Raw genomic sequence first — 25531 nt, forward strand, 5'->3', positions numbered from 1 at the left:
TCTCAGGATCAAGGAAAGGCTTTTCTCATCAGCTACTACATGACACACATCACAGAAAAGACATCCAACCCACTGATTCACTAGGTCTCCTTAAGCGTCAGTAGATAGCTGCCTCATTTTTATTTTTGAAAATTATATTGTGAAATATTTCTGATGTATAAAAATATGGAGGAAATAATATTATAAATGCAGGGATACCTGTCTCCAAACTCAAGAAATAAAGCTGTACAAACACACTTGAGGTGCTATTTTTTTCCATCCCATCCCCCTAGGGAATGTCCAACATATCTATACATGTCTTTATGCTTTTAGCACATTTGTCTGTATACCTAAACAATATTGAGTATTATTTTTGTACAACTCAAACATGACATAAACAGTATATCAATGACATTGTTCACAGGTATTCTTCAAAAATTTTTTTCCCTCAACAATATGCACGCAAAAATTTTCTATGTTGATGTTCATTTATTTTCACTGTAGTATAGTATTGTAATACACAAATATACTTCAATTTACTTCATCATTCTCTTGTCAATATTCATTAATTTATGTGTTAGTCCATTTTCACGCTGCTGTAAAGAACTGCCCTAGACTGGGTAATTTATAAAGGAAAGAGGTTTAATTGACTCACAGTTCAGCACTGCTGAGGAGGCCTCAGGAAACTTAAAATCATGGCAGAAGGTGAAGGGGAAGTAAGGCACATTTTTCACAAGGCAGCAAGAAGGAGAATGAATGCAGGAGGAAATACCTAACAGTTATAAAACCGTCAGATCTCATGAAAACTCACTCACTATCAGGAGAACAGCACAGAGGAACTGCCCCCATGATTCAGTTACCTCCACCTGGTCTGTCCTCTGATCTGTGGGGATTATGGGGATTACGCAAAATTATAATTCAAGATGAGATTTGGGTGGGGACACAAAGCCTCGCCATATTAATTTGTTTCTAATGTTTTGCTATTAGAAATAAAGATGATATATACATTATTGTATGTGTTTTCTTGGATGCATATGTGAGATTTTGTCTAGCATATATTCTCAGAAATGTAATTGCTGGGTCACAGGGCATGCTTATTTTCATCTTTGAGATACGGCTCCACTACTTTACGAAGTGGTTGTACAAATTTTCCTTCCAACCTAAAAAGTTTGAGTTTCTGTTTTTCTATATCCTCACCAACACTTAGTATTTTCAGTCAATGTCTGCCAATCTGATTAGTATGAATCATTATCTCACTGTCTTTTCAATTTGCATTTTCTGATTATAATGAGGTTGAGGGTTTTTTTAATGTCTTTGTGAAACATTTGGGTATTTCCTTCTGCAAATGATGTGTTTATATCATTTCTGCATTTCTCTAGTGGGATTATTGGGTCTTCTTCTTATCCATTTTTAGCTATCCTTTATATACTGCATGTAACATATTGCAAGTCTCTTGTCTATAATTTTCTTTTCCTTTTTTCTCTACTATGTCTTGAAGCACAGTCATATTTTAAAATATTAATCAAGTTGAATTTATCTTATGTTTGTTCTCTTTGTACCTTTTTTTAAAACATCTCCCCTACCCCAAGATCACAAAGATAATTTCCTATACATTTTTATAAAAGAATAAACATTTTTATTTTTAGATTTTAGATTCTTAATCCCCATAGCATTGATATTTGCATATACCATGAGATACAGATAATTTTTTATAATAGATAACCAGTTGTTCCAAAATCATTTGTTAAACAGACCATCCTTTCAACACTGATTTACAATACAACCCTCTCAGATATCAAGTTTCGTATAATTATGAGTAAATTTCTGGGTCATGTATTTATTTCATTGGTTTGTAGATCTGGCCTTGTATCCAAATCACAGTGGCCCAATTACCATAGTTTCAAAATTTTTTTAGATGCAGTCTTGTCTGTCACTCAGGCTGGAGTGCAGCAGTGCAATCACTTCCAGCCCAGGAGTTTGAGTGGTGCAGCCTCAAACGCCTGGGCTCAAGCAATCCTCCCACCTCAGCCTCCAAAGTAGCAAGGATTACAGATGTGAGTCATGCACTGGCTAATTTTTTAAAATTTTTTGTAGAAGTGAGGTCTCATTGTGTTTACCAGGCTTGCCTAGAACTTCTGGCCTCAAGCAATCCTCCCGCCTTGGCTTCCCAAAGTGCTGGGATTACAGGTGTGAGCCACCTCCCTAGGCTTCAGAATAATTCTTGATTTCTGGTAAAACATGTTTTTCTACATTAGTCTTCAAACTTGTCTTCAAAAAGTGCAATTATTAACACTTTTCCATGTTTTAAAACCACCTTGTCAATTTTTACATAATCTTTATATTTCAATTAGGGTCACATTAGACTTTTAGATTAATTTGGGAGGAGTAAAAATTTTTGTGATTTTGAGTGTATCTATAAACATAGTTTATCTCTTCCATTGATTTTTATCAAATAAATTTCAGTATTTATATTTTCTTCATAAATATAATTTCCAGCTCTTCTTAAATTTATTTCTAGAAACCTTATATATTTTGTTGCTATTATAAATGGTCTCTTTTTAATGGTAGATTTTTTATTTGTTATTAATATGTATCACTGTGACTGCTTTTGTAAACATTAATCTCATTTCCATCAAAATTTCTAAACTCTCATTAATACTAATAATTTGGAGTGTGTCTTGAGTTTTTATGTAGGTAATAATGTCATTATAACAATACTATCATATTGTCATAATAATAATAACAGCTTTGTGGGTTTTTTCCCAAGCTCTTATATAACTTTTTTCTGATATGTGGCTATGATCTATAGAACAATTTTGCACAGTAAGAGTGATTCTAGGCACATTTTTCTGATGTCTAAAGGATTTTTGAGCAGGTGTTGAATTTTATCACATGATTTTTAAAGTTAAGATGATTTTATTTATATATATATTTCTTACAATTAATTAGTGTCACAAATTACACTAAGAAATTTTCTAATGTTCAACAATTCTTGTATAGCTGAGATGGATGCAGCGTGATCATGTGGATGGTAGTTCAATATCTTATCTTTATTGACTGTATATGTGACAACTGACTGGTTGCCTAACAGACAGACATCCCCCCACCCCTGAAAATTTTAATTAGTCCAAGTCAATTCTTGTATTTTTATTTTTTTAACAAATGAAGGGAAATCTATTTGGGAAGAAAGAGGGAAATGTTTCTGAGGGAGATTACATTGAGATTAAAAAAAGAGAGAGAGGGTCTCTCTTCTAGCCTTTGGACATTGTTATATATGGATGTGATGCCTGGAGCTGCTGCCACCTTCTTTGCTGTCATACACAACTCTTTTGCTACCTTTCCATAAAAGCAAACAGGTGAAGGATAACACAGAAGGAGGATAGAATGGACCTGGCTCCTTGAGAACTTTGCTGAGGTGCTGAATGAATCCATCCCTGGAACTTTTCCCACCTCTAAACTATTTTTTGTCAAATAATAAACATCTTATTATTTAAACCATTTTGAATAGTATCTTTACTAACCTGAGGCTAAAAGTGTTCTTATGAATATTCTGGTCTCTCTTGTTAACCTACAGTTTAGTTAATTCATTTATTCACATATATCGAACAAATATGAATGGAGGCTGACCACGTGCCAGACACTGCATCCAGGGCTGAAGACAGAGGTGGTTGGGCTCTCCCTTCCAGGAACTCACAGCTTGGGAAGGGAAACAGACTTTAAGCAAATAATCACAATTCTATATTATACAGTAAAGGAAAGAGATAGTTCCACGGTATTCTGGGAGTATGGGGGGCGGCCCTCTTATTTTATACTGGGAGAGCTAGAGGAAATATCCAAAACAAAGTTGGGCATTGAAGGATAATTATTGTCCTCCAATTGTTAAACATTTACAAACTGTCTTTATTTATTTAGTGTTAATATAAACAAATACTTGAGGCTGGGTAATTTATAAGGAAAACAGCGTTATTCATCTTATGATTATGCTGGCTGGAAGGTTCAAATTTGGGCATCTAGTGAGAACATCAGACTGCGTCCACTCACAGTGGAAGGTAAAAGGGAACCGTCTGTGCAGAGATCACATGGCACGTGACGAAACAAGAGAAAGAAAGGGGAGATGGCAGGGCGGGGAGGTGCCAGGCTCCTTTCAACAACCAGCTCTTGTGGGAACTAACAGAATGAGAAGTCACCACCGTGGAAATGGCACCAAGCTGTCCATGAGGGATCCACCCCCAAGAGCTAAATACCTCTCATTAGGCCTCACCTCCAACACTGATGATCAAATTTCAACCTAAGATTTGGAGGAGACAAACTTCCAAACCATGGCACCAACATACTACTGCATGGACTGGTATAAGGCACAAAGCTTCCAGAAAGGCCTGACTCCTCACTCACCACTCTGCTACATTTCTCTTCCAGAGAGGTGGGCGTTTTCATGCAGAGCACATATAACTTAAGGATTAGACACTGACCATCTCTCCACAGGCTGGGAAGCTTACGTGAGCATCTGCAACAACGATTTGTGGATACCACGGAAAATTCAGAAGTAGCAGGTTACAGAGCTCACTTCTGATACTGGCTCCTACTTGACACCTGGAGATGGGGCTACAATGATTAAAAATCAAGGGAGCACTCCTGTGCCAATGTCAGGAACACAGCAAATCTTCCTCTCTGCCTTCCTACCCGAGGCTTCTTTCCCAGAACTCACCAGTGGTTCTGGGCTGCTCTGGCTCAGGCACATTTAGTCATCCTTTGGGATTGCTATGGGAGCTTCTTGGGCATCTTTTTATGTCATGGAGTGAGGGGTTAATAGACCCCCTGGGACTCTACAATCACGTTCCTTTATCTCTTCTTCTCAATTTCTTCATTTAAAAAAATTTCAGTATCTACTTCTAGGACTTTCAATCCCCCTCCCGCTGTTAAAGGTCTTGACCTCCTACATGATGTGAGTTTTTGAACTTATCCAGATCTGCTGTCAATTCGGTTCCTGAGAACTGTGCTATGTTTTCCCCTGGGGCTCTCTCCAGTCTCACTTCTTAACTCTCCTCAAGCTCCCTTTACCACCAACCCTAATAGAAAAGAAGGGATGGGACAGGCCATCCTCTGGGGATCACGAGAATAAGAAACTTCAATCCACAAACGATCAAAGACAATTCACTCTGCAAACGTCTGGACAGACATGAGAAGGAACAAGAATAAAACTACCACTCATCCATTAGCATGCATTTTTTTATGATTAAGATGTTTATCATAGCAATAAAACTAAAACAAAATGAAAAACGAACCAACCAAGTGTTCAGTAAAAAGGGATGGGTTAAGTAAATCCCGATACATAATTACATTGTAATGCCATGTACCACTCAAAGCTATGATATGGAAGAATATTTAATGGCACAGAACAATGTTCATGATGTATTGCTAAACAGAAAAAAAAAGTTTACAATATGAATCCTACACACACATGCAGGCACATGTGCAAACATGCATGCACACGCACAAGTATGCACACGTGCAGACAGGCATACATAAGTAGCTAGCTATGTAGTTATAATATACATAAAGAAAACAAAAGACTGGTAAGAGCCACACATCAAAATGTCAAGTGTTTATCATTACATATGATTTTTGCTAATTTTACTTGATTTTTAATGATCAGATCATATACCATTTTTTTTTTATCTTCAAGTTATGAACTATTGTGACATATACCAGTTTTGTTTTGTTTTGTTTTTTCCCAAGACAGAGTCTCGCTCTGCCACCCAGACTGGAGTGCAGTGGCCCGATCTCGGCTCACTGTAACCTCTGCCTCTCAGGTTCAAGCAGTTCTCCTGCCTCGCCCTCTGGAGTAGCTGGGACTACAAGTGCAGGCCACCACGCCTGGCAAATTTTTTATTTTTTGTAGTCAGGGTTTTGCCATTTTGCCCAGGCTAGTCTCAAACTGTTGAGTTTAGGTGATCTGCCCACTTCAGCCTCCCAAAGTGCTGGGATTATAGGCATAAGCCACCGCGCCAGGTGCCTGACATATACCACTTTTTAAAGGTGATTTTTTTAAAAAATGAAACTTCAGAGCGGCTCATCCCCCTACTTCCTTGCCTCTCTGAAAAATCTCTTGTGTTTTGAATCTCTGAGCTAAATGATCTTGTCTGCCCCTGAGCTATTGCTAAAGGACTGACCTCATTATCAATCACAGAAATCAAGGCACAAACTGCCAGCAGACTGTGCTTTGAGCTCAGACCTTCTGCTTGGTTCCCTCTGTGTGAACACAAACTACATAACCTCATGTTGGGTCAGGAGAAGCCCACTTTCTTTACTCTGTCATTCTAGACAGCACTAAGCTGCTTTCTATGCATGATTTCCAGTTACTTGCAAGACGGTGCAAAGCTGACTGCTTGGGCAGGCCTAGGTCAGGTGAGGAGAGAGAACCTTTAGTCCAAACCACATTGTTTGCCTCCGATTCACATGCAGCAGAGCCTGCTGATCATGCAGAAATGAGTAGTTCCATGACAAGAATTTTCTAGTTAAAACCTAATCTATCTTTAATTCTAAATTTAATTTCAAATTTTAAAAAATTCAAGAGAAATATTTTAAGTTATTTCACACTTTCTTGCCTTGGTAAGCAAATTAAATCTAGTGCATTTATTTTGATGAATACTAATTATAATTAATTCTTCTCTACTCTAAGCGATGCTAATGTAGTGTACAATCTTATACCATGCAGGCCAAAACATCTTGCCTTTCATGTCTTTTCTGCATTCATCTCCTCCTTCACTGTTAAGAAGACATTTCATGTTCTGTTTCAGTCAGATGGAGCTGCTATGACAAGATACCATAGGCCAGGCAGATTAAACAACAGAAACTTTTTTCTAGAAATTCGGGGGGTATAGGAGGTCCAAGGTCAATGTATGGACAAATCTTGTGTCTTCTGAGTGATCGCTGGTGGAGACAGTGAGCTTTACTCTTTCTCTTCTTATAAAGACACTGATTGCATTATGGCGGCTCCAGCCTCACAAACTCATCCAAGCCTAATCACCTTCTAAAGGACCCACCTCCTTTGCGGGGTAGGGCTTCATCATATGCACTTTGGGGGCTGCAAGCATACAGCCCATAACACCACCTAGAGGGAAGGCGTTAATTTCTTACCTCCTTTATAATTCTCCACTTTTGATTTTATCTTAATTGTGACAACAGAGAAACAACTCCTTAATATTGTTTTAATGTATAAGTAAATAAGTTCTGAATAAATCTTTAAGGTTTTGCTTGTTAATGTTTTCACCTATGGGTTTTTGTCTATACGTTCAATCTGGTTTGGTCAGAATTTTTTTTTTATTATTATTTACTGGCTTTTGTTCATTCTTTAGCTAAAGTAGAGGATAAATGATCTTCAAACACAAGGTGTCCACCTGTCTTTTAAATATGGACTTTACTGTTGTTTTGCTTTTATTTTTCATCTTTCCTTAAATAAAATAAACGTTCTTCAATGGGAAAATCTGCGTCCCATATTTAGTCCTCTACTATTCTGAACACAGAGCAGATGCTTGATAAACACTGTGTAACTGGCAATTCATAGACCTCAAAGACTCTTAATAACTGTGTAGGCCAGACGTGACACCGTGAAATAATAAATCAAAGGCACAAGTGTGCATAACAATATGATGAAAAATTAAATTTCTATGAGAAAATATAATTCCTAAAACAGTGTTTTTTAAATCTGTTTATCTGGGGACTCCCTACCAAAGAACTGTAAAAACTGCATACTGAGTGGAACATTTATAAATGTACTTCTAAAATGTGCCATGGTTAAGTTTATAAAGTTACAGAGAATATGCTTTTTTGGTACATTGTAACTATTGACTTTTAAAAATAAAGCTGATCCTTCATTTTAAATATATCTAACAGAATCTAGAAACCATGGTGATTAATGCTTCCATCATCATTTTAAAAATCTACAAACAAGTTCCTCTTTTAATAGACAGAAATTTCATTTTTTCTTCTTGAACTCTTATTTGTATTCCACTCACTTGGCATAATTTTATTTCTCTAGGTTGACTTATTACAGTTATTGATAGTATACAATATATATTCTTCATAAAATTTTATTGAAATGCATATTTAATGATAAAGTTTTTAAATTTGTTTTACATATTGCTAAAATGGGATAGAATTAGCTTTCAGGCACAGGGCTCAGTGGTTCATGCCTGTAATCCCAGCGCTTTAGCAGGCAGATCACTTGAGGCCAGGAGTTTGAGACCAGCCTGGCCAACTTGGTGAAACCTGTTTCTACTAAAAACACAAAAAGTAGCCAGGTGTGGTGGCATACACCTGTAATCCCAGCTGCTTGGGAGGCTGAGATAGGAGAATCACTTGAGCCCAAGAGGCAGAGGTTGCAGTGAGCCAGGATCATGACACTGCATTCCAGCCTGGGTGACAGAGTAAGACTCCATTAAAAAAAAAAAAAAAAAGAATTAGCTATCAGTACTATTTTTTACTTTGATAGATCTACCTACTGAGTAAATGTTCTTTACATATGTAAGTAAATAGGAATGAAATGAGTACTAGCATAGCAGTGTCACTTTTTTTTTTTTTTTTTTTTTTGAGATGGAGTCTTGCTCTGTCGCCAGGCTGGAGTGCAGTGGTGCAATCTTGGCTTCAAACCATATGCCAAAATTCACAAAGTAATCCATTTTCAAAAAATGTTTTAATAATCTACCAGCTCTCAACTCAATGAGATCCTTCTTCATTGTTGAGATCAGGGAACTAGACTCAAACTACTTGCAAAAGGATGTGTTACCCAGACATTTGCTTGTCAACACCGATAGTTTACAGTTGTCCTTGCTTGGCGCCCCTGAGGGTTTGCCATACTGGATCTGTGCAGCATGGTAAGATTCTACATGGATGACGGGTGGACGATCTCCTGTAATGTGGGAGAAGGGTGATTTTGAAAGGGGAGTTAGGAGACGAGCAACAGAAAACACATTCACAGGCAGGTCACCTTGTGAATGGTGCAAGGTTAAATTTTTTTTTTTTTTTTTTTTTAAGAGAGAGATAGGGTCTTGCTTTGTCACCCAGGCTGGAGTGCAGTGGTGCAATCATACCTTACTGTAACCTTGAATTCCCAGGTTCAAGAGATCCTCCTGCTTCAGGCTTCCCAGGAGCTGGGACTACAGGTGCATGCCACCGCCTCTGGCTATTTTTTTTTTTTTTTTTTGGTAGACATGGGATCTTGTTATGTTGCCATGATAGGCTAGTCTCAAACGCCTAGCCTCAAGCGATCCTCCTGCCTCAGCTTCCTAAAGTGCTGGGATTATAGGCAGGTACCACTGCTCCTGACTAGTTGATGTGTTTGTTGTTGTTGTTGTTGTTTTTAATCAATACCTACTCCCTTTGAAAGTTCAGGTGTAGTCCCAGGAGGAAGATCAATGAAGTAGAAACCTTGGAGAAAGCTTCAGGAAGGAATCTTGAGTTGAGCCTAGTGACAGATGAGATTTAGACAAGCAGAGAAGAGTTGGGAGGATTATCCACCTGAGAGGCACAGAAGGAGCAAAGGCCTTGACTGTAGTGTCCTAACGGAAGGTGCCTGAAGAGAGTAGCCTGGAAATACCCACCACTAAACCCTTTGACTGTCTAACTTTCATCACAGAGTCTACAGAGATAAACAATATGAACATGACTCTAGATCAGAGATTTAAAAAAAAAACAACAAAACTCAAATGCTTATAGGAGCCAGGCAGGTCACAAAAAGTGGAGCGGCTACCGGGAGTATGTCACAGTGCAAAGTATGCACCGAGAGAAGTTGTCCCAGCCAAGTGGTCAGCCTCTGCTCAGCAATAGTGGAAAGATGGATGCAGCATTGCAGGTGTTTCTGTTCTCAAGAGAAGTGGAAATCTGGACTGGAATGTAAATCTTCCACGATGGCAAGACGCAACATATTTCTGCCCTGTATCTGTCCTGTGAACATCACTTTGGTACCTCTGCTCTGAACTCTAAATTTTAGTCAAAGATCAAGCCAGAATATCAGAAAGCATCAAAGCTGAATTATTTTGCCTGGTATAAGGGGAGATGCCAAGAACAAAATAGATGGTCAATCCATATTTGGCAGCTGAATGGAAGTCTACCTTTAGAAGGCCCTCCTTGACTTCCTTCTAATTGAGAGGTGGATTGAGACCATTATGCTGAAGGGTAGAGTCTAAAGTTGCTGCACCAAGTGTCTTTTACCTGCAGCTGGTTCCGTTTTCCTCTCCTTTTGACCAGCAGGAAGAACAGCTGCAATTACACCCACCTTCAGCTCTTCTGTAGGAGCTTGTTCTCTGCAGTTCCTATACTAACATTTCCATAGAGCTACATGTTTTCTTCTTACTGTTATTTGCCCCTGCCTTGGATTTCCTCATGTATTTATTTTATCCTGATGCGCTCTGTGTATTTTGCAAGGCTGTTTGAATCCTTTTTGGAATGACATAGGGTATAAATAAATAAAAGCACTATCTCTGGAGCCCATCTCTTTTCCTACCAGAATTTTTAGGCCCTGGGCCTGTGGGGATGCTGCTTAATAAATTACTGATTGCATGTATCCTGAAGGTAATGGAGCTTCCAAAGGTGCAGAACAAACCACGAGAGAGTTGTTTAAGCGCTAGGAAAATCTGGCCCGATACATTATTCCAGATCTATATTTATGTTCATGGCTTGCAAAGCACCCCGGGGCCTTTTGGGATAAAAGAAACTGCATGAATCTAAGAAAATATTATTATATAGATTTATTTGGGGTTGCTAAAGAGTGTGAGGCCCTCTAGACAACCACGGGAGGAGAATGAATTATTTTCTGCAATTTCCAACACTTGTCTTTTTAAGAGTCTCTCACTGAACCCCTGGTGCCCACCCTAATAGTTCCAGCTAATCTTGTTGCTATAGTTACAACAATTAATTATATGCTTAACTAGCCTTACTAGTACATTGCAGCAATTCAATTAAAATCTGATTTTATTCTTCCTGTACTTTCAGGTTTTTTTTTCAGCCTCCAGCTCTGAAAGTTGCCCATAATATGGATTGAAAGAGTCCTCGAAGCTGTTCAGTCCATTTCCCGGTGGCATCTTTGGCTAGAACTTGATGGAACAGGGCACTGTTGCCCTGACATAGACCTTGCTACAAGAGCCAAGACATTTGGGAGCTGGAACTCAACAGTGGAGCAAATCGTAAAATGATATCCGACGGGTGTAAGGCTGGTATGAAGAGATTTTTTCCCCCTTCTTCATTTTAATAATGTATTTAAATTGGAATGGAGAGACACAGGATTCCTAAATTAGTGGCTGTGCCCAACCACTGGTTTGACATCTAAAGACACTTCCAGTGGCCCCAGAAGCTGTGCCATATAGTGGGGAGCACCTCTCCTGGGCAGCCCTGGAGACCAAAGGGGGACTTAAGAGGCAGTAGGATCAATGTAAGTTCCAAAGTGCATGGAGATTGTTGGTCTCCAGGTATCTGATGGAAACACATTGATTGGAAATGCTGGATTATTGCCTCTTCTGCTGGCTACCAGTGTCACAGTAAAAGCCCAAAATGTTCATTTACTAGGAGAGAAACAGAGCTAGAGAGACCTCTTGTTCAATTGTGCATGCTTTCAAGGACAGAGCTGGTGGTAAAACCCATTCAGGTAAACCTCTAGAGGTTGCAGTTTTTTTCTTTCTTTTTTTTAATTACAAAAGACATTCTGTCAATGTAACTGACCCTATGGTTTTCTGATACGACTCCATATTTTTAATTGTTCTCCTTCCTTTTTTAGCCCCCTAATAATGACAGATAAAATTGATGAATTTCTATGCACCAGGTAGTGTGCTAAGGGTTTTCCCACGCTATCTGATTTTGCAGATATGGAAACTGAGGACTGAGAATCCAAGGACACAGAGCTAGTAGCAGGATAACTGCCACACTCTTACCTGCCTGGTTCCCATCTGAGTTCTGAGTGTTTATTCTCTCAGCTCTGCCCAATGCCTTTTCTACACTGACCCTCTTTCCTGAATTCCCTCATTACTGTGGTGCTTCAGTCTCCAACTCTGGAGGGGTCCCCCATCTCCAGCCCTGACCCTCCTTCACCAGCCTGCAATACATCCCTTGTCTTCCTATTGTCTCTTCAAACTCGCTGTGTTCCCAACAGAACTGGAATTCCCCTCCCTAACTCCCCAACATCCATCCTCTTTACTGCTCTATGTCTGTGATGTGACCCACTGTTCTTCCTGTCATAGGACCCTGAAGCCTCAGAGTTCTCTTCCATCTTCAACTCCTCATCTGCTCCTAGGGCCAAAGGAGCACACTGGCACATGGAAGGGGACTGGTTCTAATCCCTTTGCCATGAGCCAGAGTGTGGGTTTGGCAAGAAATGACAACACACACGCCAGCTTTCTACACTGCTATGGTTTTCCCGTGTCATGCATTCCCTTCCATCCCTCCTGGGGGTTCAGGGGTTTTGTGCCATTCTGCAGGGCAGGTATGCGAAGGGAACACCCATCTATCCTTCCTGGATACTGGCCTTCTTCTCTGGACCATTATTGCATCCCACTCCCTCAATCAAACATGACCTTTCTGTGACCACACAGGGACAAGACAACCACCAAAGTCTTTTGGAGCTATATCTTGTTCCAAGTACAAAGTCAGCACATGGTAGGCATTTCAATTCTAAATTCAAATTTGCTTCTTTAGAAAGATTTTTTTTTCAGGAGACATAGCCCAGTTGAAAGGAATGATTCCAAAATATGGGCCGGGCATGGTGGCTCATACCCATAATCCCAGTACTTTGGGAGGCTGAGGCAGGCAGATCACCTGAGGTCAGGCGTTTGAGACCAGTCTGACCAGCATGGCAAAACCCTATCTCTACTAAAAATACAAAAATCAGCCAGGGGTGGTGCCAGGCGCCTGTAATCCCAGCTACTAGGTAGACTGATGCAGGAGAACCTCTTGAACCCAGGAGGCAGAGGTTGCAGTGAGCCAAGATCTTGCCACTGCACTCCAGCCTGGGCAACAGAGCAAGACTGCATCTCCAAAAAATAAAATAAAAGTAAAATAAAATTTAAAAAAAATGTGTGTGTGTCCGTGTGTGTGTGTGTGTGTGTGTGTGTGTGTGTGTTTAGATAGAAGAGAGTGGGGAGAATATTTACAGACACAGACACAGAAGGGGGACTGTGCTTCATGCAGTATTTGGATTTTCCCAGTGCCAGGCAGGCACAATGTAATTTAAAAGATACCGAGTGTTTTATATCGGCAAGGCACTGTGTTAGGTGCAAATATTATATATCCCCTAAATAAATGTTCATCAATGGGTAAATGAATGGGTGAATGAGAGAATGGATGTATCTATTTACTTATTCATGTATTTATTCATCGTGGAGACCACATTGGGCTCTGAGAACAAAGTGTTATTTTCATTGTTCGTGCATTCCACGAATGTTTCACAAATGTCTTGTATGTGCCAGTCACCATGCTGGACCCTGAGAATATGAAGATGAACGGTATTATGTGTACTAAATCACTAGGGAAGGCGGTCAAGTCCAGTGATGGGGGCTGGGAGGTGGAGGCCAATGACAGTGACCCCACCGGGGCCTGAGCCTTTCCAGAGCTCTGCTGGCTCTGCCTGATGCAGGAAAGGCCCGAGGATATTGCAGCTGAGAGACGCTGCCCTCAGGGTTCCTGTTGGAGCCTGCTGACCCCATGTGGCCTGCCACTTGACTCATCTATGAAACTATGACCCCGATTTTATGAACACCAAAGCCCCCATAGTTCAGTAACAAAGAGACACATCCATGAGCCAACAGAGAAGCCTCATTTATCCCATCCACGGAGGTGGTAAAAACAGCCCATCACCATCCAGGCTTCCCTGGCAGCCGGCCGGCTGTCCCTGGGAAAAGCAGTGAGGATTTGCCTGGGTAAACTCAATGATGCTGGTCACATCACGGCGCTGTCCTCAGCTACTGCAGATGCTGCAAAGGGGCTTGAGTCCTGCATTTAGCTTTCATTAATCGATGCTCATTCGGGAACAGACTTAATCTGACCAACTCCACTAAAGGAAAATAAAATATGAAGAATATCCCGGGAACAGCTATTCCTTACACAATCACCATGGAAACACTACCGTCACAGGGGCTGTCTAGGCCAAAGCTGTGCAGAAAAGAGGATGGTTGTGGTGTGCTTGTGCCCTCACCCTCCAGGGCACAGCAGCCTGGGGACATTAATAGGGTCACAGGCAAATTATAGTATTCGCCTGCCTCTGCCCCAGCTGCTATTAGAAAACTTGGTGCACCTTCCTACCTACCTAGCCAGCTTTCAGGATGCTCAGGAGTGTCTCAGCCGAGATGAACTCACCCCTGGACCTTTTCACAGTCATTGCTGGGATGGGCCCTATGCTAGCACCTCCCAAAGACACCAAGCAAACTAGATGCAGAGATGTCCTTCTGGCAGCAGGCTCGGCTGTTGTCTTGTGGCCCAGAATGCCCCTTGGGCTAACACTGAATCCAAGTTAGAAACTGGCCCTGTAGCCCATCTGTTACCTCTCTGGGGCAGGAGCCACAATCCAAGCTCTTATTTGATACCAGGGTCTTAGAAAAAGGGTAAGCCCCCTCCTTCAGCCTTTTTTGTCATCATACACCCACAATCCCCTACTCTCACCCCCAGATGCTGAGGGATGCTCCCCAGCTAACCCCCATCTCCCTGCCCATCTACCCTGAATCTTGAATCAAGCATCCTTGAGTCCATCTGCCTGTGCCTCTCTGCTATTGCTTCTCTATTGCAAATTCTTTCTCAGGAGGACCCCTAGTTTTTCACATAAATAAGCCTCTGAGAGGTCTTCCCCTTTTCCACACCTGCTGAATCCGTGGGTGAACACATTTGAGTAACTTTTGGCTTAAAGACAATCTATTCAAGCGAAGCCATGCAACTGGGTGATTTGTAGGAACTTCCATTTGTTTACTCAATGTTTTACTTCCTGAGCTTCACAGAAGGCTTGGCCCCTTCACAAAGACATGGGTTGGAGGCTGATGCTGGATTGAATGAAAGGTACTGCTATGGACTAAGTTGTGTCCTCTCACAAAATTTATAAGTTAAAGTAAGTTAAAGTCTAATCCCATTATCACTGTATTTGAGGTAAAGAAGTAATTAAGATTGAAGGAGGTCATAAGGGTGGAGCCCAAATTTGACAGGATTAATGTTTTTATAAGAGGAGGGAAACATCAGAGAGCACACTTTCCCTCTCCACCATGTGAAGACATAGCAAAAAGACAGCTGTCTATGAGCCAGGTAGAGAGCCCTCACCAGAAACCAAGTCAGTTGGAACCTTAATCTTGGACTTCCCAGCCTCCAGAACCATGAAAACATAAATGCCTGTCATTTAAGACCCCCAGTCAAAGGTATTTTGTTATGGTGGCCCAGGCAGACTGAGGCATGTACAAACAGCTGCTCAGACAGTAGGCAACGTTTATGGACCATCTGGAAGGCAACGTGCTGTCTGGGTACAGCCACTTGCACTGTTTATTTAATCCTCACAACATCTTCCAAGACCTGCATTGATATCCTCAGTCTACCCAGGGAACCCAGTACCCATGAGGTTTAGCTATTGGCCCAAGTGGCAGGGCTGGTGTCCAGACTTAGGTCTAGAGGATTCCAAATGCTGGAGTGAGGGGAAGGGAGAAAAAATGTTGGAAGGTTCACAGGCTCACAGAAAGGGTCTGGCATGGCTCACTATCCATTTGCTCATTGCCCTTGTTCCCTGGGGCAGTCCTAGAGATCGAGTGTTCTCATTGCCAGACCCAGAAGGTAGTGGAGCATTGGGCTTGGCATTATTTCCAGATTGTATACCTCAGGCACAGTAGAGCTCTCCATTTCCTTATCAGATGATGAGCCAGAACAAGGAGCCTCATTCACATCCATCCACCCCTTGGCTCTAGTCCTTACTTTCTGCATATCTCTGGAAGCATTTTCTTGAATTCCTGGGCCATCTGGCCTTTTCATTCATATCAAACCCTATCCCTGCTTCTCCTAATGTATTGCTGGAGCATACATAATTTATGACAACAGCTGTGTCTTTAATTTGTGGCAGGCATGGAGCTGCACCACCCAGATCACCTTTAAGAAAAGACTCGCCACCAGCAAAGACAGTAGTAAGCTGAGAGCTTCTAGCTCCTTCAAGGTCTGCCTCAGCTTTTGAGCCATGGTCATGCTATTCTTGGGCTGCCTTCAAAAAGTAGCAGGAATGGAGGAGCAAGAGGCTAAGGACAGTTACCTCAATAAGAAGTCACCATCTCTTGCTCAATTTCTGGAAGTGTGATAGTTTTCAAATCTGAAACTTACTCGAAAGGCTGGCAGTGTCTTCATGGAGAAAGACTGCAACATGATGGCAAGTATCTACTGTAATTATTTCCCCAGTCCTTCCCCCTTTCACTAGAGTAGCAGAACACAGAGAAAGGGGACTATTCATATATCCTGGGGATCACTAGACACAGGCCTAGGTTGACATTGATTCACAGAGACCTGAACTATGCTGGCTTCTGGTTAGAGTGGAGGCTTATGTGGAGGTAAAGTAACAATGGAATTCTGGCCAAATTTCAGCTTACACTATGTCCAGTGGGTCCATAGACTCACCTGATGGTCACTTCTTCAGTTTCCAAATTTATAATTGAATTTGACATACTTGGCAGTTAGCTAAATCCCTATCTTGGGTCCTAGGCCTTTGTAACAATAGCTGTCAAGAGAGGAGAAGACCAAGTGGCATTGACCAGATAGTAAATCGAACATGGATGGTATCACACCCAGGGGAGGGAGGATAGCAGGTAGTAGTACCACCTTAAAGGCATTAATTGGGTTAGTGGTTTTTACATATCTCCATGTAATTCACCAGTCTGTCCCTGAAGAAGCAATACATCCTGGAAAATGATTGTGGATAATCTTGAGCTTAACCAAGTAGTAGACTCACTTACCTGGGATATGGACACTGATGCGGCAAATTAATTTTTTTTTCCATCTCACTCGAGGATCAGACACAGTTTACACCTACATGGAATAGACAAAACATATGTTTACAGTTTATTCCTCGGGGCTATTTTAACTTTCTCTTCCTCGATTTTATTATTACTGTAAGTTCTAGGGTACATGTGCACAACGTGCAGGTTTAATACGTAGGTATACACGTGCCATGTTGGTTTGCTGCACCCATCAACTCATCATTTACATTAGGTATTTCTCCTAATGCTATCCCTCCCCCAGCCCCCCAGCCCCTGACAGGCCCCAGTGTGTGACATTCCCTGCCCTCTATCCAAGTGATCGCATTGTTCAATTCCCACCTATGCATGAGAACAGGTGGTATTTGGTTTTCCGTCCTTGTGATAGTTTGCTGAGAATGATGGTTTCCGGCTTCATCCATGCCCCTGCAAAGGATATGAACTCATCCTTTTTTATGGCTGCATAGTATTCCATGGTGTATATATGCCACGTTTTCTTAATCCAGCCTATCATTGATGGACATCTGGGTTGGTTCCAAGTCTTTGCTATTGTCAATAGTGCCACAATAAACATACGTGTGCATGTGTCTTTATAGCAGCATGATTTATAATCCTTTGGGTATATACCCAGTAATGGGATTACTGGGTCAAATGGTAATTCTAGTTCTAGATCCTTCAGGAATCGCCACACTGCAGTGATGGGCAATAAACAGAATGGAGATTCAAGCACCTGCAACTTCAGAGACCTGCTGCATCTTGCATACTCTATCACATCAAATGCAAAGATACTTCGCTAAATATCATAAAGGGAAATAAAAGGATGAGTTGGAGAGAATATCAACGAAATTTATTTTGATTAAAACACCATCAGATTCATTGAATCTATAGATCGAATTGGAGACAATGAGCATCTTTACAATTTTGAGTATTCTAATCCACAAATATGTATGTTAGCTTGCTAGGGCTGCCATAACAAAGTACCACAAACCGCATGGCTTAAAAGAAATTTATTTTATCACAGTTCTGTAAGCAAGAAGTCTGAGAGCAAGGTTTCAGTAGGGTTGGTGTCTTCTGAGGCTTTTCTCCTTGGCCTGTAGTTGGCTGCTTTCTCCCCATGTCCTCACATGGCTTCCTTTGTACCTGTTGGTGTCCAAAGTTCCTCTTCTTTTAAGGATACCAGTCATATTGGATTAGGATCTATCCTAATGGCCCCATTTTAACTTAATTCACTCTTTGAAGATCACCATCTCCAAATATAGTCACATTTTTACTATGGGGGTTCTGTCCTGGGGGTTACAACTTCAACTTAGGCATTTTGGGAGAAGCCACAATTCAGCCCAGAACTATAAAACATTCCTCTATTTATTCATGCCTTCTTTCTCTCAATTACATTTTACAGTGTTTAGTGTTGAAGTGATGCCCTTTTTTTCCTAGGTATTGATTTATTCCTAGGTATTTGATGTTTTGACACTCTTATAATTGGTATCACTTTTAATGCCATTCTCTATTTGCTGCTGGTATATTAAAGTATTGAATTTCATACATTGACCTTTTATTCAGTGACCTCATTAAATTCATTTATTAATTGCAATAGTGTATTTGCAAATTCCTTTAGATTTTTCTACTTCACAACCATATGGTCTGAAAATAATGTTATTTTCTTTCCTTTTAGCCCTTGTAACTTTTTATTCATTATTCTTACTTCATTGCACTGACTTGGGCAACTAGTACAATAATAAATGGTGTGATTGTTAATATTGAGTGTTGATTTGATTGGATTGGTGCAAAGTATCGTTTATGGGTGTGTCTGTGAGGCTGTTGCCAAAGGAGATCAACATTTGAATCAGTGGACTTGGAGAGGCAGACTCACTCTTAATCTGGGTGGGCACCATCTAATCAGCTGCCAGCACGGCTAAAATAAAGCAGAAGATAAAATAAGATAAAAGCAGAAGATAAAGATAAAATAGGCAGAAGATGGAAAGGGCAGACTTGCTGAGTCTTCCGGCCTCCATCTTTCTCCTGTGCTGGATGCTTCCTGCCCTCACCAGACTCCAAGTTCTTCAGCTTTTGGACCCTTGGACTTAGACCAGTGTTTTGCCAAGAGCTCTGAGGCCTTTATCCACAGACTGAAGGCTGCGCTGTTGGCTTCCCTACTTTTGAGGTCTTGGGACACTTTGAGGACTTGGGATCCTACTTTGAGGTCTTGGCTTCCTTGCCCCTCAGCTTGCAGATGGCCTATTGTGGGACTTTACCTTATGATCCTGTGAGTCAATACTCCTTAATAAACTCCCCTTCATATATATATCTATCTATTCTATTAGTGCTGTCCCTGTAGAGAACCCTAACACAAATGGAAATGATAATAAACACTTTGTCTTATTTCCGTTGTTTAGAAGATGCCTCCTATATAGCATTATAAATTATAAAATGTTTGCTTTATTTGAGCTGCTTCTTATCAGCTTCTTTTTGCTGTTTCTTGTTTGCTGAGCATTCTTATCAGCAATTAGTAATATATTTGATTAAATTTTGATTGTTCACCTGTTCCTTGTAGGAACTTTGTTAATTACATATTAAATTTATTTAGTAGATAGTAGAAAGAAATAGTAGTATTTAAATAGTAGAAAGAAAGTCTTTCTCCTATTTTTAATTGTTTGAGGTTTTTCTTTTTAATTAGAGTATTTGGTTCATTTACATTTAACATAATTGCTGATACAGTTGGTTTTTATCTGTTATCTACTACTGTTATCTATCTGTTCTGCATGCCTTTTATGCCTTTCTTGAAACGTTTTGAACCAATAAGACATTTAAAAATTTCTCTCCAGTTCCTCTCCTCTTATCTTGTTAACTATAATTTCTTTTATCCTCTTTTAAGGGTTACACAGTGATTACATCAAACATGGTTGATTTATTAGATTCTAATAAAACTTGGTACTTGGATCACTTCCCAGGTAGTAAAACAACTTCACAAATTTTAATTTCATTACCTTGCTTCCATCTTTTTGTGTTTTGTATATTTGTTCTCCATGTATTTTAAATCATTATTGTTCTGTATAGTCAATATTTATTTAGATCTATCCATATATTTACATTTTTCATTTCTTTTTATTTTTTCTTGTATTTCCATGTTTCCATCTGAAATAGGTCTTTATCTTAGGAAATACTTTAGTATTTCCTTTAGTGTGTGCCTGAAGGTAACAATTGTTTAAATTTTGGTCTGTCTGATAATGCCCTTATTTTTCCTCCATTCTTAAGGAATGGTTTTCCTGGATAGGATTCTAGCTTGGCAGTTATACTCAGAAAATCTATTCAGCAATATTTGTCTGGTACGTAATATTTATCCAAAACCTGTTTTGACCAAGTAATTCCACTTTTAGGAAATCAGTGAAAATAAGTTAAAATGAAAAAAAAAAAAAGCAACTGCATTGCATCATTATTCATAATAGGGAACAAGCATAAAATGTAACATTATGCAATGGTTAAATAAATCATGACACATCCACAATGCAATATTGCAAGAACATTAAAATGATGTTTTATAAAGAATTTTTAGTGAGCAAAACACACTATTATTATAAGTATGAAAAACAAAATGCACATTTCAATATATTGTGTGATTTTGGCTAAACAACAAAACTATATGTATAGGAAACACCTAAAAGGAAATACATAACTCAGTTAACTTTGCTTATCTATAGGTATTAAGTGTTACAGGTGGTTATTTTTTGTTATGTAATTGGAATAAATGATTCCCATATTTAACTACAGTAGCTTCACTATTCTATTTAAAATTATAAATGAAATTAATGGTAAAATTATAGCTCATTTAAGGAACATTTAATTCAAGAGGTTGAAGTTGTCATAATTGTCTTCTACACAGAATTTTCCATGAGAACAAAGCATAGAAATATAATGAAAAGACCTGTTTAAACTATCATAAATGGTCCCCACCCTCAAATCACTGACTAAAACTTACCTCATACAAGATGCCTGCTATGGACTAAATGATTGTGTCCCCTTAAAATTCTTATGTTGAAATCATAATCCCCAATGTGATGGTATTAGGAGGTGAAGTCTTTGGGAGGTGATTAGGTTCTGAGGTCTCCCTCATGATGGGAGCTGCCTCAGAGAGCTGCCTCATCCCATTCACCGTGTCAGGATGCAATGAAAGATGGCGTTTATGAACCAGGAAGCAGGCCCTCACCAGATGCCGAATCTGCCAGTGCTTTGATCTCAGATTTTCCAGCCTCCAGAACTCTGAGAAATAAATCTTTATTGTTGATAAACCACTCAGTTTTTGGCATTTTGTTACAGCAGCCCAAATGGACTCAGACTGTGCCATAAACACATGATCCCTAAGCACAATTCTTTCTGTTGAAAATTGTATCCCACACACATTTTATCCAGAGTGAAAAGAAGAGTATCCACCATCCTTCATACACAGTACTAATCACTTCCTAAACCTCATTACGGCTGGTAATAATGCTTCCCCAACAGGAATTAATTTTATGCTAATCATATATGTCAGTGACTCTCACAGCTGCTCCACAGAAGCAATGGTTTTGCAAATTAGTTGCTTTCTTATTTGGGAAAGGTGTGGGATGGGCCAGAAGGAAAGGCATCACTGGAACTCACATAATGTTTTTAGACTTGTTAATTAGCCTCGCAGTCTCGTTTTATCATTTCATCCGAAGATGGTTTGGGGCTTAAAACAGTCCTGAGGTCATCAATTCTGACTCAGCTGATTAACACTGGCCTTGTCAGATAATTGGAAAGGTCAAAAAACAGTGTCTAGTCTTTCTCCTAAAGCTAAAATTACTGTCAGAAAAATTTCTAAGAGATATTCCAGCCCTTGCAGGAAGGAGCTTAGGAATTAAGTAGATCTTAACTTAGATCTTTGGTCCCTGCTGCCTTGCTGTGTGGCCATAAGAACAGAGCTTATCTTTCTGAACCTAAGTCTTCTTCTCTGTGAAAATGAAAATTAAAATGCCTCTCACATAGGGAGGAATGAGAAGCATAATGTCCAGCACACAACGGGGAAAGATAAATGTTCATCTACTCAGATCTTCTTTGTACACTTACTAGAAATCCTTGTTTATTTGGGAGGATCAAGATTCAACTTCAAAACTAATTGAACATTTTTCACTTTGAAGGTAAAACTGATTAGGTTACTATCAGCTTAAAAGTGGAATGTGATAAAGACATGGAGGTCATGTATGGGTGGACATGGTGGAGGGAGTTAGGCAGACACCATGAGAATCCAGGCAAAGCAAAAAAATCTGAAAACGAGCCCACAAAAGAGATGATAAAGGTTAGTTTTATTCATTCATCTAATTTACATTTATTGAGCACCTACTACATTATAGGCACAGAGTTTGATGTCGAGGCTACAGTGGGGAACAAGATAATCTCCCTGCTTTTGTCAGAGAGCTTATACTCTAGTGGGGCAAACAGGTATGGAGACAGAATGGTAAGGGCTGTGATGGTGAATCCCCTGCTCCCCACTCTAGGATAGCCCTGAGTCAGCCTGCCAACGTTCCACCAGCAATGCTTGTACTGGCAGACTGTAGAGCCCTTGGGAACAGGGCCACAGCTGGCAGGGCTGGGAGGTAGCAGCATGGCACTGTACAGGGCAGACATTAGATATTTTATTCTGTTATGACCCAGTCTTTGTAGAGAGGTTGCTGCCTTTTCCCAAGACACAGGTAGTTATCACAGAAGTTCACAATTGTAGCAAATCACCCCACATAAACCAATCGCTGGAGAGTCACTGACAGGAGCAGCTTCTGCCAGGAAAGACCCCTTCTCTAGGGAAGGCTAGCTTGCCCGTATGTCAGACCCAGCCTTTCCCTGAGTGCACCTTCTCTGGCCTTCCCTATGATTCCGCTCCAGCTGTCCCATGGCCATGCCAGGATGGTCACTTGCCTGCGTGCCTTCTGGGAGGTTAGGATCAACTGAGGGCGGTGGAGAGTTCGAAGCAGCACAGTGCTCTTCCCAGGATGGTGGATCACACAGAGCAGGGAGGAGAGATCAGACTATACTCTAAATATATTGAAGACCTTGCTGGTTTAAGAACGGAAAGGTAAAGAGTCCCCTCATGCTTCCCTTCATTCACTCCACAAATATTTGATGAATGCTCATTATGTGTCTAGCACGGTGCTAGATGCTGGAGGTACATTGGTGAGTTAAAATAGTCCTAGTCCCCACACTCATTGAGTTTCAGACCAGTGAGGTAGAACTTAAGCAAATCAAGTCAGAAATTAAATGTGACAACCATGACTGGTGTTATGTAAGAATCACACAGGATGCCATGAGAGGGGGATTTTACCTGGTCAGGGAGGGCATCCCTAAGGAAGTTGATATGGTTTGGCTGTGTCACCACTCAGATCTCATCTTGAATTGTAGCTCTTATAATCCCCACTTGTCATGGGAGGAGCCCAGTAGGAGGTAATTGAATCATGGGGGCGGGTTTTTCTCATGTTGTTCTTGTGATAGCCAATAAGTCTCACGAGATCTGATGGTTTTTAAAAGGGCAATTCCCCTGTACATGTTGTCTTGCCTGCTGCCATGTAAGATGTGTCTTGCCTCCCCTTAAACCTTCTCCATGATTGTGAGGCCTCCCCACCCATGTGAACTGTGAGTCAATTAAACTTCTTTTACTTTATAAATTACCCAGTCTCTGGTATGTCTTTGTTAGCAGCGTGAAAATAGACTAATACAGAAGTGATCCATAAAATAAGTAGGAGCTGAGCAAATGAAGAGAGAAAGCAAGATAAACAGTATACGCAAAGGCCCTTGGCAGGAGAAAGCACAGCGTACAAAAGGGAAATAATTCAGTGCCACTGCAGTAGAAAGTCAAGGATGAGGGAGAAGTGGTGCCAGGTAAGGCTGCAAAGATGAGGAAATTTATGGTGGGAACTTGGGGATCTTGACGTCAAACTAAACTCAACTTCTGAACTCCCTGGTTTTATAAACATTGATTATTGTTATCTCATATTCCTTTAAAACTTATTAAGCTTTTTGAGATCATTGCAGATTCACATTTGTTTGTAAGAAATGATACAGAGAGAGCCCCTGTACTATTTACCCAATTTCCCCCAATGGTAGTGTCTTGTAAAACTGTAGTACAATGTCATAACCATGGTACTGACTTCGACACAGTCAAGACACAGAATATTTTCTTCCCCACAGGGATCTCTCATGTTGCCCTTTTATTATCACACCCACTTCTTTCCTGCCCCAACTCCTCCTTAACCCATTATTCTCCCTTTCTATGATTTTATTATTTGAGAATGTATATAAATGGAATCAAATGGTAAGTAACCTTTCAGCTTTTTTCACTCAGCCTGATTTTTCAGAGATTCATGTGGGCTATTGTTGTATCAATCATTTGTTCCATTTTTATTGGTGAATAGTGTCCCATGGTATGGATTTGCCACAATTTGTTTAACCATTCATCCATCGAAGGACCTCTGGGCTGCTTCCCAGTTTGGGGCTACTACAAATAAAACTTCTATAAACACTCATGTGCAGGTTCTGTGAAAATGTAAGTCTTCATTTCTCTAGGATAAACACCCAGCAGTGCAATTGCTGGCTCATATGGTGGTTGCATATTTAGTTTTATATGAAACCACCGAACTGTTTTCCAGAGTGTCTGCACAATTTTTCAATTCCATCAATAATATGAGGGATCCAGTTTCTTCACATCTTCTCCAATATTTGGTGTTATCAATATTTTTTATTTTAGCCATTCTGATAGGAATGTAGTGACAGCTCCTTGTAGTTTTGATTTCTATTTCCCTAATGGTTAATGACTGAACATCGTTTCATGTGATTGGTTGTCATCTGTATGTCTTATTTGGGGAAATATCTCTTTATGTTTTTCATTCATGTTCTAATTAAATTGCTTCCTTTTTCACTTGAGTTTTGAGGGTTCTTTACATAGTCTAGATTCTAGTCCTTTATTGGATATGTGGCTTATACAAATATTGTCCCAATCTGTAGCTTATCTTCTCATCCTCTAAATAGGGTCTTTAACAGAGCAAAAGTTTAAACTAGTGATGAAGCCCAACTTATCAGTTTTTCCTTTCATGGATCACATTTAAGGTTTCAAGTTTCAAAATGTTTCGCCTAGCCCTAGATCCCAAAGATGTCATTCTTTTTTAAATACAAGTTTTACTTTTAACTTTTGAGTCTGTGATATATTTTGAGTTAATTTTTGGAGAAGACATGAGACTTAGATTGAGGTTATATTTGTTTATTTTCCATGAATGTACAATTGTTCTAGCACCGTTTGTTGAATCATCTTTGCATCTTTGTAAAAATCATTTGGGCATATATGTAGGACTATTTGTCATTCCTTATTCACTTATGTTTATCTGTGTGTCTTTGCCACAGTCTTGATTAATGTAACTATATAATGTCTCAAAATCTAGTAGACTTATTCTTTCCACTTTATTATCTTTCCAAATTGTTTTAGCTATTGTAGTCCCTTTGCCTTTCTGTAAAAATTTTCAGTCTTGTCTGCAACTACAGAAAAATCTTGCTAAGATTTAGAACGATTTTTAAATTAATATATATTTAGGGGCTAC

The 25531-nt window shown here is 40.0% G+C and overlaps 1 long non-coding RNA gene across 2 annotated transcripts in view; it reads right to left on the reverse strand.

Annotated features, from left to right (window-relative positions):
- The window catches only part of LOC129014518 (uncharacterized), a 123198-nt gene that overhangs the window by 55433 nt on the left and 42234 nt on the right, over positions 1-25531 (reverse strand). Inside the window, exons 2-3 of one of the 2 annotated variants that reach the window (XR_010123850.1) lie at positions 16923-16995; positions 8610-8887 (exon numbers count right to left, since the gene is read on the reverse strand). This is a non-coding gene — a long non-coding RNA (uncharacterized LOC129014518). Of the gene's footprint in view, positions 1-8609; positions 8888-16922; positions 16996-25531 lie in introns of those variants that run through there. The other variant, XR_008494237.1, reaches the window with a different exon arrangement.

This window comes from Pongo pygmaeus, chromosome 16 (assembly GCF_028885625.2).
Source record: "Pongo pygmaeus isolate AG05252 chromosome 16, NHGRI_mPonPyg2-v2.0_pri, whole genome shotgun sequence".
NCBI classification, from domain to species: Eukaryota; Metazoa; Chordata; class Mammalia; order Primates; family Hominidae; genus Pongo; species Pongo pygmaeus.